Source organism: Vanellus vanellus (genome assembly GCF_965231255.1).
Source record: "Vanellus vanellus genome assembly, chromosome: 3".
Lineage (NCBI taxonomy): Eukaryota > Metazoa > Chordata > Aves > Charadriiformes > Charadriidae > Vanellus > Vanellus vanellus.
Window position 1 is genome coordinate 9,360,730 of NC_138907.1, and position 12,790 is coordinate 9,373,519.

The 12,790-nt window shown below is 39.5% G+C and overlaps 1 protein-coding gene across 3 annotated transcripts in view; it reads left to right on the forward strand.

Moving 5' to 3' along the window:
- MACROD2 (mono-ADP ribosylhydrolase 2) overlaps positions 1–12,790 on the forward strand; it is an 891,867-nt gene that overhangs the window by 671,717 nt on the left and 207,360 nt on the right. The gene's annotated exons all lie outside the window — the stretch shown is intronic.

Below are 12,790 nucleotides of genomic sequence, written 5' to 3' on the forward strand. Positions count from 1 at the left end.
TTGCTCAGTAACCACTGGGTACTGGCATTGTGTCTTACAGAGCCATTTGCATCTCTAAGGGAGGAAAGCAATGATTATTTTATTAGAAAAAAGTGGTAAGACCATCTTCTGGATAAGGAGAGATTAGAGTGCTTTTTGGAATGAAAGATCAGATCTGTCTGGACACCTGGGAAACTTCAAAGGAGAGATTAGCTATAAAAGCTTGCATGCTCAGGGAAGATGGAGCCACGTGAGGGTGAGCTCTGACAGGTGCTTCCAAGGGTTTTCTTTTATTGGAAGCTCTCCATGGGGGAACTCTCCCTTACAGGGAAATCTTCTGACAAAACTCAGATGTAGGTGCTGTGTAGCAGATACAACCTGAGGCATAAAGTATGCACCAAGAGTGAAACTGCAATGAGCAGGGATGTATAAAGGAGACAGTATAATTAAAGCATCACTTTCCTTTTATTCCTTCACCGATGTCTTTTATAAAGTTGTGTAACTCTGCTGCTTACTTTGGATATTCCAAATAAAAATGCTTTTATTTTTGTTCATCTTAAATTGGCTTTAAACCGTAGCACCATTTTAGCGACATGAGCCAGATGGGAACGCTTGGTACCACGGGGGTCAGGAGGGGAAGGAGTGTCGCGCAATGCGCCTGGCACGTGTCTGTAAAATATCAGGGTGCCTGCATGAAACCAAAGCCTTCAGGGAGCATGCTGCACATGCTGCTAGTCTAAACATTATTTTACTCATCTTTTTCTTGTACTTTAGGAGCACAGTGTGGCCAAACCACTGAGCTGGGGGATATTTTGTGATGTATCTGGATTTGGTTCCAGCAAGTGTGACTTAAAGATGATTAAATGGACTGAGCTTTTGGCCTGATTCTATTATAGTTTCATTACAGAAGTTTGAATTGAATGTAGTAAAAGGCAAGCTCTGCTTTTACCTAGGAGCCTTTTTATGCGGAGAGAGCCATAACCTACAATTCACAGTTTGTTAGAAAAGGTTTGGTAGCACCTTGAAGTGAAAAATACATACACGGGTAGAATCCTATCGTGCTGTTTTCTGTTTGAATTCATCCAGCCTAGAAAGGCTGAGACAAGCTGCTGATTATTTTCTAGCCTGCCTTGTCAAACCTCGCTTTGCATGTGTGCGATGTCATTCTGTTAAAAGCTTTTAGGCTTTGCAAGCCTTGCTTGCTTTCCCAGATTTGCCAAAAAACAACTGTCCTTTCCTAGTTTTATCAGTATTAGCTGGAATTTAGGCTTTTGCTGCTTTGAGTATTATCTTGTGAAGCTATAAGAATTAGCGTAATAAAGTATGTTTTCTTTTTACTTAAAGGGCATTTTTAGTTTTATTGGAAAAAGTGTTTGTGCTAATTGCCTGTCAAACCCTAATACTTCATTTTTAGTTCTTCTGATAACCTCCTAAAAATGCTGCAAGTTTCCTCCCTAAGGCAAACAGTAGTATTATTGAAGCCAGCACTTAATTTGAAGTAAAATAGTAGATGTATAAAATGATAAATACTGCTTTACGTAGTGTTAGATGCATGCTGTGGACTGTTCTCCCGCGTTTGCTTTGGTGCCTAGGATGATAATGTACAATATCCAAAGAGGGTGAGCAATGTTATTAGGTGCCTGTGGGTATAGTAAACCTATGATGGAACTTGCAAATATCTGTTGTCCTCATTGCCCCATGCACTCCTAGGTTTGTAACAGATATGTGTTGAGATAACATCGTAAACATCTCTTTTGCTAAAACTGTCTTTTATGGCAGTAAACCAGACAGGGATGTGGGCTTCTACCATGCAGACATTCACTGCAGTGTGACATTAAGTCGTAGGAGGAGACAATGGCGCTATAATTCTGTTACAGCAATATGAATGCTTGCCAAAACCACTTATATAAATCGATACCCGCACGGCTATAAATCCTAAGCATTTAGACCAAATTAGTAGTATTTTGATCAACTACTCCTATTGTTTCTTTATAATATTAATCTTTTATCAACCTGAGCAGCCAAACATTTTATTGAGTCTTTTTACTTTTCTCCATATTTTGTTTTTAAAAAGGACACTCAGTGTTCATTATTACATAGATCCACACTGCTACTTGGGGAAGGGAAGAGAGCTTTCTTATTTATTTATTTATTTAATATTCTTATTAGAGGATATTGGGTGAGTTTGGAAAAATAGGAAAGGTCAGTCTTTCCCAAAGAGTGTGATGTGGTCTGGCAAATTTTGCACCTACACTGTTGCAATGTTACCTTAAAGGTAAGTGTATTGGGGGGGGGGGGGGGGGGGGGGAAGTGTACATCTTTAAGGCATATTCGATACGTACAGAGGAACTCGGAATAGTCATCCAATAGCCAATGGGTAATCACGCTAGCATTAAGGCTTCTTAGTTCAGATGCTTGGAACTCGACTGGCTTCAGGCACAACTTGCTCATCTTATTAAGGGAGGAGGGAGAAAATCAGTGTACATTTTCATGACCCTGAAAGGAGTCAGAAATTTTTAGGTGTTTCATCTGACTGTAGGGCTAATGCTACTTATTTTGCACTGTGTAATCATAGTTACTCTTCCCCAAGGCAGCAAAGACAAACAGTGTGGAAAGCTTATGAAGTAGCAAAGGCCGAAGTAATGAAAGACCCTAACTTTCCTACTTTTTAAAGGAGATCTCAGAAATTCATTTTTAAGTCTGTTTTCTTTTCTAAAGAGTTATACAGAGGGAGCTTAATTTTTAAATTGTTATCTATTTTTTTGAAGACTACTTTCCCTAACCTCTGGCAGGTTTTGGGTACAGAGCATGGAATTTTAAGTGGATTTCACAGGATTGTATCAACATATGCCTCAAGTCATGGAAAGAGTGAGAGACTTGACTTTTATTATTATTTGCCTTATTTCTGCTTGGAAACATCTGAAGCAAAAGGAGTTGTGAATCACCCTAAGTCTACTCTTTTTTTCCTTCTGTCTTTTGCCTAATGTTGCATACATGATGCAGTTAGTAGAATTTAACTTCTTGTAAGCGACAGACCAAGATCTCCAGGATGTCATGCTTAAAATCTGGAATGATATTCTTTTTATTGCTGGCAAGTGCAGCTAAAGGGCATGAAAGAATTTAGTTGTTCATGATACAACTGTTAGCCAGCCTTAAAGATTTCCATCTCCTTATTGAACCAGGCTTGTTTTCTTCATTAAGCTCATACAGTAACTTATTTTAAACTTTCTTCAGCCTAGCATGTAATTAAATGCCATGCTTGTAAAATAAAATGTTGGTTGAATCAGGGTTTTGCTAATATGAGATGCCTTTTCTTTTCCTTTACCTTGCATGTAAATATTTTTCTGATCTCAGATGAAGCTTAGAATTGCCTGTTGATTTTTATGGACTATGAAATGTCTCTTGAAACACCACTTTTCAGACTTTTTTTATATGTCCCTTTAGTATTTGCAAGAGTATAATTATCTTTTCTGTAGAAGAACCTGGTGAAATAATTGCATTGTAATTTGGAAGTTGATGCCTCTTCTTTATAGTCTGCTAATCCAGCTGAGAGGCAGCTCACGTTGCACTGAGGGCTTTAGTTTGTATTTCCCTCCAGCTTTTTTTTTGTTTTTTAACTGCTCACCATTGATTGCATAAAAGGTTGGTTCTGTTCTTTCATTAAGATTATGCTTTGTTTTCCCTGTGGTTTTTTTACAGCTTTCTAGTATTCTTTCTCATATTTCTAAGTAATTTTAAGAACCCAAATGCCTTGCACAGTGCATTGCTGTGTATATGAATGCTCTGTGCAGGGAGAGGACTTTCCATTAGGTGCATCGCGTTCCCATCGGGTTCCATCAGCAAATCTGATGGAACCACTGTCAAAGCACTGGTGGTCCTCTTTGGCCCCATGCTCTAGTCAGCATTAGCTCGTTTTAAAGAGACTGAGACTGTGTTTTTCAAGAGGATGATTGAGACTGTTATCAGGTTTTATTTCTGGGCTCAAAGGACCAAACGTTAGCTGTATGGAGAGTGCATCAGTGGAGTAGTTGTGATTTAACTCTTGTGACCGAAATCAGAATCTAATCTCACTCTTTCTACTCTGCTGTCTTGATCAGAGTAGAGAAATGTTATGTTTGATAGTCATAGGTCAGAGCTCATCTGTCTGCATTGGAAAGACATTTTCACTCTGTCAAAAATTTTGCAGGTTTGCAAGCAGGTTTCTGCAGAGAATGTGTGTGTTTTGCAATTGCTGAATTCTCCAGTACTGACCTAGGGCTGAGTGTCTGTTCCTCATCATCCGCTAAGAGCGTGCCAAATATTGGGAACAAGGTAACAGCTGAAATTAGAAACAGCCTTTGTCCAGAAACTGTCCTTCTGTGAGAAATAGAATTGTTGGAGATGCTTCCTCTCCCACATCTATGTTCTCTACAAATTTTAGACTTAACACTGTCCTGAGTTTTTGTTTCTTTATGTTTTATTATTAGTAAATGTCTATTCACAGTTGTGAGATGATTTTCCTTTGTGAGTTCATCAACTCCTATTGTTGCGTTGCTGTTTTGATGACTGTTGGAGCTAATGTTTCAGACCCAGGAGGATGTGAACCAGTGAGTAATCCCAGCTCAGTATTTGAATTATGTATACAGCTATTGGCTGCCATCTCTCATTTAACAGTGTACTTCCGGAGAATGATTCTTCTGATTATAGACTTTTTTGATACATAAAAATGTACTTCTCTGACTAGATGGTAATTAAGCCAGGAAGCAAGTGTGTTTAGTTACTTATGCTGCTCAGATATGTAATGATTTACTATTTGCGCTTGTAAACTTGTCTAAGGCCTTCTAATTGAAAGCTGTTCAAGGACACTAAGTTTATGACAATCTGTTAATCTCTTGACACCCTCTGCGCCTCTCAATAGTGCCATTAACGCCTTCTATTATATTCTTGCCATGTGGTTGCGTATATCTGTTCTGTCTTCTGCTGGAGTTCAGGTTATTGAGCACGGGTGAGCTAAGTGCTACCTATTACTAGTTAACCTAACAGAATTGAACACCAGCTTTATTGAAAGTTCAGTGCTTAATTAATAAGACAGTGAACTTAAGATCTGGTTTATGTAAAAGGCAACCAGCTCTATGTCAGCAGCAGAATCTTATTTTCATTCTACGTTACCAAAGAGGTACTTCAGGTCGAGGCTGTCCCATAGGTATTAAAATTCTTGTCCATTTGTTTGATGAAAGGTACAGTGAATTCGTGAAGGTGATATGCCTGCCCATTAGTAGAAATGTCCTACTAACATAACAAAGCGTTATGCAGAGAGGAGTGGGACAGGACTGGCTGGTGTTTGAGCAGCTCTGTTTTAGACTCTTCACATTCACGTGTACGTGCACGTACAGTTATCTGTATTTATGCAGTTCAGGCACCAATTAGGTTGATTTTTGTGGCAGAGGTAATACAGAGAATTATGAATCACAGAATGGTCAGGGTTGGAAGGGACCTCTGGAGATCATCTAGTCCAAGCCCTCTGCCCGAGCAGGGTCACCTACAGCAAGTTGCACAGGACGGCGTCCAGGCAGGTTTTGAACGTCTCCAGAGTGGGAGACTCCACAACCTCTCCGGGCAGCCTGTGCCAGTGCTCTGCCACCCTCAAAGGAAAGAAGTGCCTCCTCATGTTAAGATGGAACTTCCTATGTTGCCCGTTACCTTTTGTTCTATCGCTGGGCACCACTGAAGAAAGACTGTTCCCATCCCCCTGGCACCCTCCCTTTAAGTATTTGTAAGCATGAATAAGATCCCCCCTCAATCTTCTTTTCTCTAGACTAAAAAGACCCAAGTCCCTCAGTCTTTCCTCATAAGAGAGATGTTCTAATCCCCTAATCATCTTTGTAGCCCTTTGCTGGACCCTCTCCAGCAGATCCCTGTCTTTCTTGAACTGGGGAGCCCAGAACTGGACGCAGTACTCCAGATGCGGCCTCACCAGGGCAGAGTAGAGGGGGAGGATGACCTCCTCAGGACTGCTCGCCCTCCAGTTCTGTAACTGGGACCTTCATTGCTTTTGCTGCCTCTGCACACGATATCCTCCGTAAGTAAGGGTCATGATCACATTTGTGTCCTGTCAGACCGTTGGGGATGCACACTGCTTGACATCCGAAGCCTTAATGTGCCAGTGACCGCACACCTGCATATCAGTAAAAATCTGAAGCGCAGCTGAATTTTTGACCTAAAGACAAATGTCTCAACCTTCATTTGCAACACTCGGGCTACTTTCCATCTTTCTGCCTGCGGTGTGCCATCTCCTATCCTGCCTATAAAAATGGAAGCGCGTTTCTGCTATTCTTCAGCTAAACTTATTTTACCTTTGATCATCATGTAAATTTCTGGCCAATTCAGGCAGAGCTTTTCAAGCCCCAATCCACTGAGCGGGGGTTTTCAGTCGCTCTTCATCACAAAGCCTTGCAATCTAGCTCTTTGTTACTGGTGTTCAACTTGCAGGCCACGCTCCCTGTAATAGTTACTTGTTCCCCTATAATTATTCACAGCCCTGTTTTGGCTCTTTCTGAGGGAATTTGGCCAAGTGTGCAGTGTACTGCATCTGTTGCAGACGATACTGCAGTTGCTGTATCTGCTGCCTCGATGGTTTAAGATCGGTGAGGAGCCATACGAGCACCTCGAAGCACTTCATTTTTGACCTTGTGAGGTCATAAGCAACAGTGTGAATATCGTTGCCGTATCTTGCCAAGGTCGTGTGGCCATATCCAAGGTTAACTCCCTCTGTGTTAGTGTCTTCATGATTTGTGTGGATTAGACCTAGGAAATATAAGAGGATTGGGGATTAGTTTGCAAGGATTTTAAGCTACGCATCAAGGTATACTTTTTTAACGCTTTCCTGTTTCTCATTTCTGAGCGTACTTGTGGGGCAGCTGCCCAGCCTAGAGTCAAACGTTCTCAAACGTTCGTCTTGGGTGTCGTCCTCCCTTGTTCCCTCCTGCTACTGTATTGCCTCTTTCCACCAGAGGCAAGGGAAGCGTGGTCAAGGCAGACTGTTCTCTGTGCCTATTTAGGTTGTTGCAGAGGTGTAATTCCTGGCCTCACTGCGGTGCTCTCCTGGAACCCCATGTGGGATAGTGTTAGCGCTACCTCTTGCGGGAAGGCAAGTGCTCAGGTGGGGTTAAGGGCTTGGGAGCCACAGTGTGTGTCCAACTACTTTTCTTTTGAGTGCAAAAATTTTGTTTTTGAAATTCAAGGGATATATATGGGATAATATGTTTTGCTTTGTGTTGCAAGTAAGAGGATGTATAGTTTTGGCTTTTATTAAAAGCAGAGCACTACAGTGACTGCAGCAGGAACAAACTCTTACTGCACTGGGGCTTAACTGGTACCTGCTAATATGTTAGTTGGATTTAGAAGAATAAAATTATAGGTTTTCACTTCCACAGTGTACGACTGAATAGATGTTCGACGTTGAGCTGCAAATCCCATTAAAATACATAGAATTGTATGTAGATCTCAGAAGATCTTGTTTTATTATTACAGGCTCTAGCATTGCTAATAGGCTTGGCTATCCTTTGGCCTCGTTAGCCACACCGCCTCCAACCCCTTTTCCCTCCCTGGTCCTTTATTAGTTGTTCCTGTAGGAGAAGTCTTTTAATTTGATTTTGCAAGCTACAGTATTTCCATGTGACAATTTGTATGAAAACTCTTCAGGCTAGTTTTGTTAACACGTACGGCCCACCTAATGGTGTTTTCTCTATATAAAGTCCTGTGATGATGCTTGTGATGTATCCTCATCCCACATTGCAGAACTTGCTACACTGTTGTTTTTCAACATGAAGTGTGCCTTTTGCTACTGTTTATTTTAAGATGTTTTATCGTTCAGGGCATTTTAGCTAAAGGGCCCTTCTTTTCTCAGCTCACTATGGAATAGGTTTTTTCATCTAAGCTCTGGACTTTCACAAGTCCTGACTTTTATTTCATTGCTGTGTTTTTTTTTTGTTTTTTTTTTTTTTTTTTTTTTCCAGCCTCTTAAAGCTCCTTCTTCCCTGAAATACACTCTAGATTGATTTATGAGTGTTGAATTCTGTCCGTATAATCTGGTTGATAATCACTATTGCAGGAGTGCTATTCCTATAGATGAGTATTTTTACTAATACTGAGATAAGTTTTGCAATCTCGTTCAACTCTAAGTTAACACACTTAATATTTTTTTTCTCTCTACTTCATTGATATCTATGATTGGTTTAACTTTGTGTAATTATATACACAAATCCTGATAAGTGAGGGTGGAAGTACTGAGTTCCCGACAAATATTTCTGAAATAAACGGATAGAGTAGACTGTTATTTTCAAAATATCTTAACTGTTGAATCATTTTGTTTCTCGTCAGGTTTTGGCTGAGTTAGTTTACCTTCCAAACTATTTTTAACTCTCTACCTCTTCTCAGTGGTTCAATAAAATAATTTGACTGCTTCTGCAGTGAGAGAAACAGCTGCTTATTACTTTCCAAAATGGAGATAATACAAGCAATCGTCAGACAATTTTGAAAGAATTGGAATTGCTTTTGGCCAAGGCTCTAGTGCACATTTAAAACCTGTGTTCTTAGAAAACTGAATGTGCATTATGTGGGTTTAACATCTGACATTTTCATTCCGTGTGCGTTAGGCCCTTTGAAATCTCTCAAAGTAACTTCTAAGGTTTGCGCGCAAGCTTTATTCAATGTAAGCTTTGAATTGCTGTGCTCCACATCATTGGACGTCTCTCCCATCCTCAAGTGCAGGGAGTGCGTGTTTCTCTTAGTTTGCAAATCGATGTAGAAAACTTATCTTTTTGATTTAGACTTCACTAGATGTTGAATTTTATATCAGTGTTATAAGCTCCAGTGGTGTTTTATCTGCTGATTAGTCTTATAATGTAAAGTGCCTGGTGATGTATTGCATAGAAGATGCTATAAAAAGAGTTTATGGTGTGATAGCAAGGAGAAATGGGGGGAGCGCAGATTCACTTTATTAGATGAGCAGGAGTCCCCAAGCAATCGTTTGTCAACAGTAGTTAAAGATTAGTTTATCTTCGATCACTGAACCTTTAATAAACATGTTTTTAGCTGAAGTAAAATGGTTATACTGAAAATAAAGGGAATTTATATGTTTGTGTCACTTTTATCTATTGAGAGAGAAAAGAACTGAATGTGTATCTAATTTTCACACTAAATATCTTTTCCAATAATGGTGTTGAGGAAAACAAAAATTGTCTTTCTCAACATTATACGAACAAAAGTCCTGTGACAAAAGCAGCTGAAGTTAAACATGTTTGTTTAATTCTCTCTGTATACGTGTATTATATTTAACAGTAAGTACAATCATTCTACATTGGGACATCCTGTTAACTGCAAACAAAATTGTTTCTTAAAGCTATTTTTCAAGTGCAGTCTATTATATTGTGGCTTATCTGGTAGTGATCAGCTTGTTTTCAAGCCTTATTTGACTATCAGCTTAGACAGTAAGAATCTTGACAAAGTCAGCATCAAAGAGCGACTTTGGGACTTGGCTTTTGTGCTGCAAAGCTCTTCACAAATATTAGTCAACGAACTTCAGACAGCCGTGGTGGGTGACATTGGTATTATCATCTTAGTTTTACAAATGAGGAACGTAAGGCTCAGACAGCTTTAACCAAAGTATCTGAACTCACGTGTGCCGATTTTTTTGTTTTGTTTTGTTTGGGAGTTTTTTTTGACGAACTTCAAAAGTATTACCAGAATTCCCGAATCTTGAATAAAGCTTGTTCTAAAACTTTTAAACATCAGCAGTAATCTTACAAATGGATATCTCTGTGACCACACTGCAAGAGCTTGGGTTGAGGCTACAGCTATGTGCAGGAGAGACACATTTTTCATATGTGGGTTAGCTTCTACTGAACATAATTGATGTCTTATGTTAGCTTCAGTGCGGGTTTTGTGTGATTCTTTTTCAGAGAACATTAATGGCACATAATTGTTAGCTGCAGATAAAAGGATTGTCTTGGGATGGTTTTGTCTGCTTGTGTTTTAGGGACAGTTTTGCTCATCCACTATTACTGAAGTCAATGAAATTAAAGGAAATTGGCTTTCAGCAAGAGAAATGTGTTCATTAACTATATTTTTCAAAATATAGAGATGTGCTTTGTTTGTGTGTAATTAGATAACCAGCACTTGTGGCTGTGACATTTGATCTTTATATCAAAGATGTAATATGAGACTGCAAAATAATTAGCATTTAAAAAATAAAGATTAATGTGGAGAACAGCAACCTCCTGTCTTCTCTCGTATGCGTATTGAACTCTGAATATAATTGTGGAAATGTAATTGTGACAAGCTATAGAGTATTCTAATGTTACAAACTAGCCTCAAAATTAGTCTGTGAATCGTATCTTGGTATTGATTCCAGTAAAATAGTTCCCAAAGCTGAAATTTTTCAGGTGATGCACGTGCAAAGTTTCCGTTGTTTGAACAGTGAAATGCAAAGAGGTGCACAGGTCTTTGCGTCATCTGCAGAGATGGGAGAATCACACTGGTTATGCAGAGGGAGATGCTGAGAGCAGCTCCACCTCCTCCTTCACAGGGAATAAAGTGGCAAACGGTTGCTGATTCCAGTAGATTTTAGGCATGCACATCCTTTGAAAACCTCTTACTGGCTTACTTACGTACTTTCAGAAATAAATGCGTAATTATTTTTTTTTTTCTACTCGGTTGCCATGCCTCCAACTGACAAGTGGTTTTCCATAAACTGAGGTACAGGATTTCTTTCTTTGAGACCACTGTTGTAGCTGTTATTACTAGTTTACCTTCAGAAGCAGTTTTGCTTCTCGTTAGCTTAATGCAAAGGCATTAAAACAACATTTTTTCCTCTGCGGTTCTAGATATCGAAGGCGGGTGGGAAGTAGAGCCGGGGAAACAGTGCTATGTCACTTTAATACAAGAGCTGTTTAACTTCTGCTGAGGGCTTTTAATGACACAGCAAGTATTTCATAGGACCCGTTTATATAGTAGATGTCTCATTAACGACAAATAAAAATGTGCCTATTAATTATTAAAAGGAAATGACTTGCTGCAAGCTACCCAAATGTATAGGACAATCGTTGAGAGATGCTGAAAATTTTGAGAAGAAACATAATAATGTGAAAAATCTGAGAAAAGCTACTGTATCACATAACTAGGCTCTCGTGAGCTTAAAGAAAAGAAAATACTACTCCTCTTGCTGTGTGCGTTCTGTTATGCAAATTACAGAAATTGTAGATACATCTGTATTCATGTAAAGATATGCAACTTTCAAGTTTCCTTTTTAAATGACTTTGCTTCAAATTCTAAGAATTTTAGTGCAATATAAACAGGTTTTTTCTGGTTCCGAAAGGAGGATGAGCGATATGTTGTTAATGAAACTGGAAAACAATTTTGTGAGTGTTCAAATTCGTCAGTTGTCATTTTCTTAAAATAACAATCTCTAGCAGGAATTCAGTGCTAGCCCTCCTGAGTGGCATTGTTATAATAATTGAATATCAGAGTTAATGAAATATTCAAAAGGTTCCCTTCCTCCTTTTCTCTCTTGTCTGTCTGTTAGTGAGATCAGCAGTTAATGAATCTTGAGGTAGCACAATTGTTCTGTTACTCTCTCAAATATATATGAACTTCCAGTAGAAAGGAAATTTTTAAACCTACGATTTAATATCTTTTCATTGTCTAAGAGCTGTCTCTTGCTAAAAAATATTATTTCTATGTATCGAAAGACTTAGAAATGAAATATGCTAATAAAAGAATATCTGATTCGTTATCCAGAGAATTATTTAATGCGGAGGGGGTTTAGAATACGTATGATTCATATTAAAATGCAGTTTTCAGTTGAATCTGTGACAAATTTTTCTGTTCTATTTTTTTTCAGTAAAAATAGTTTGTGACTACTGTTAAATGGGTACTTGCATGGCAAAAGCGGAGGAAGTTTTGTAGTGGATTGGATCGACAGGGCCCAATCAGCAAGACAGGCTACGGGATTTTTAAGGGTACATTTGTGTAGTTGGTTGTTATTCAGTTTACAGCAGTGCGTGCACTCCCTACCAAAAGCGCCCAACGCCATGTCTGGCATGTATAGGACACCCCTTTTAGCATAAATCGTGTCATGAACTGGAGAAAAAAAAAAAAAAAAAAAAAGGATGAGAAAAGAGCATGTCTCCTTCTTTACGTCCTGCTACATCTGTGACAGTTTAGCAGCTCCGGTGAGCTTAGGGAGGGATTTGGGAGCTGCAGTGGGGTCTCCTGCATCCTAGAGCCAGGGTGCGTGGGTCCATCTGCCTTTCCTGTAGAGTACAAGGGCAGCGCCAAGTAACTTCAGTCCCTTGTGGGGTTAGTCTGGTGTTCCTCATCACCCTATGTGCAAGACAAGGGGAAGCAATTGACCTTCCCCCCCCCCCCCCCCCCCTTTTTTTTTTTTTAATATTGATGTCCATGCTGGTTTTGCACACTATCGTCATCTCATGCGGTGAGACCGCACCACCTAATTCTCTCACGTTGGGTCTCTCCAGGCAGATTGATAACATAGGCTTGTTTTAAACTTCACTGTGTTAGAATCTCTGATATTTACAGCCGTTGTTAAATGTATGTCCTGATTAGACTTTTATCCTGTCATTCGCAAGATTGATTCGTGCCCTGATTTCTGTGGCAGCAGGACTCCTGAAGCTACTCCAGTTAGAGAAGCCACCAAGCTAAGTTGTGCTAGTTGTGTCATGGTTTCATCACTGAGAAGAAAAGCTTTTTTTTCTTCAGGAAGCGTTTGCTGTTCTTTATTGATAAAAAGTACTTCTCACGTGCTTTCTCTGTC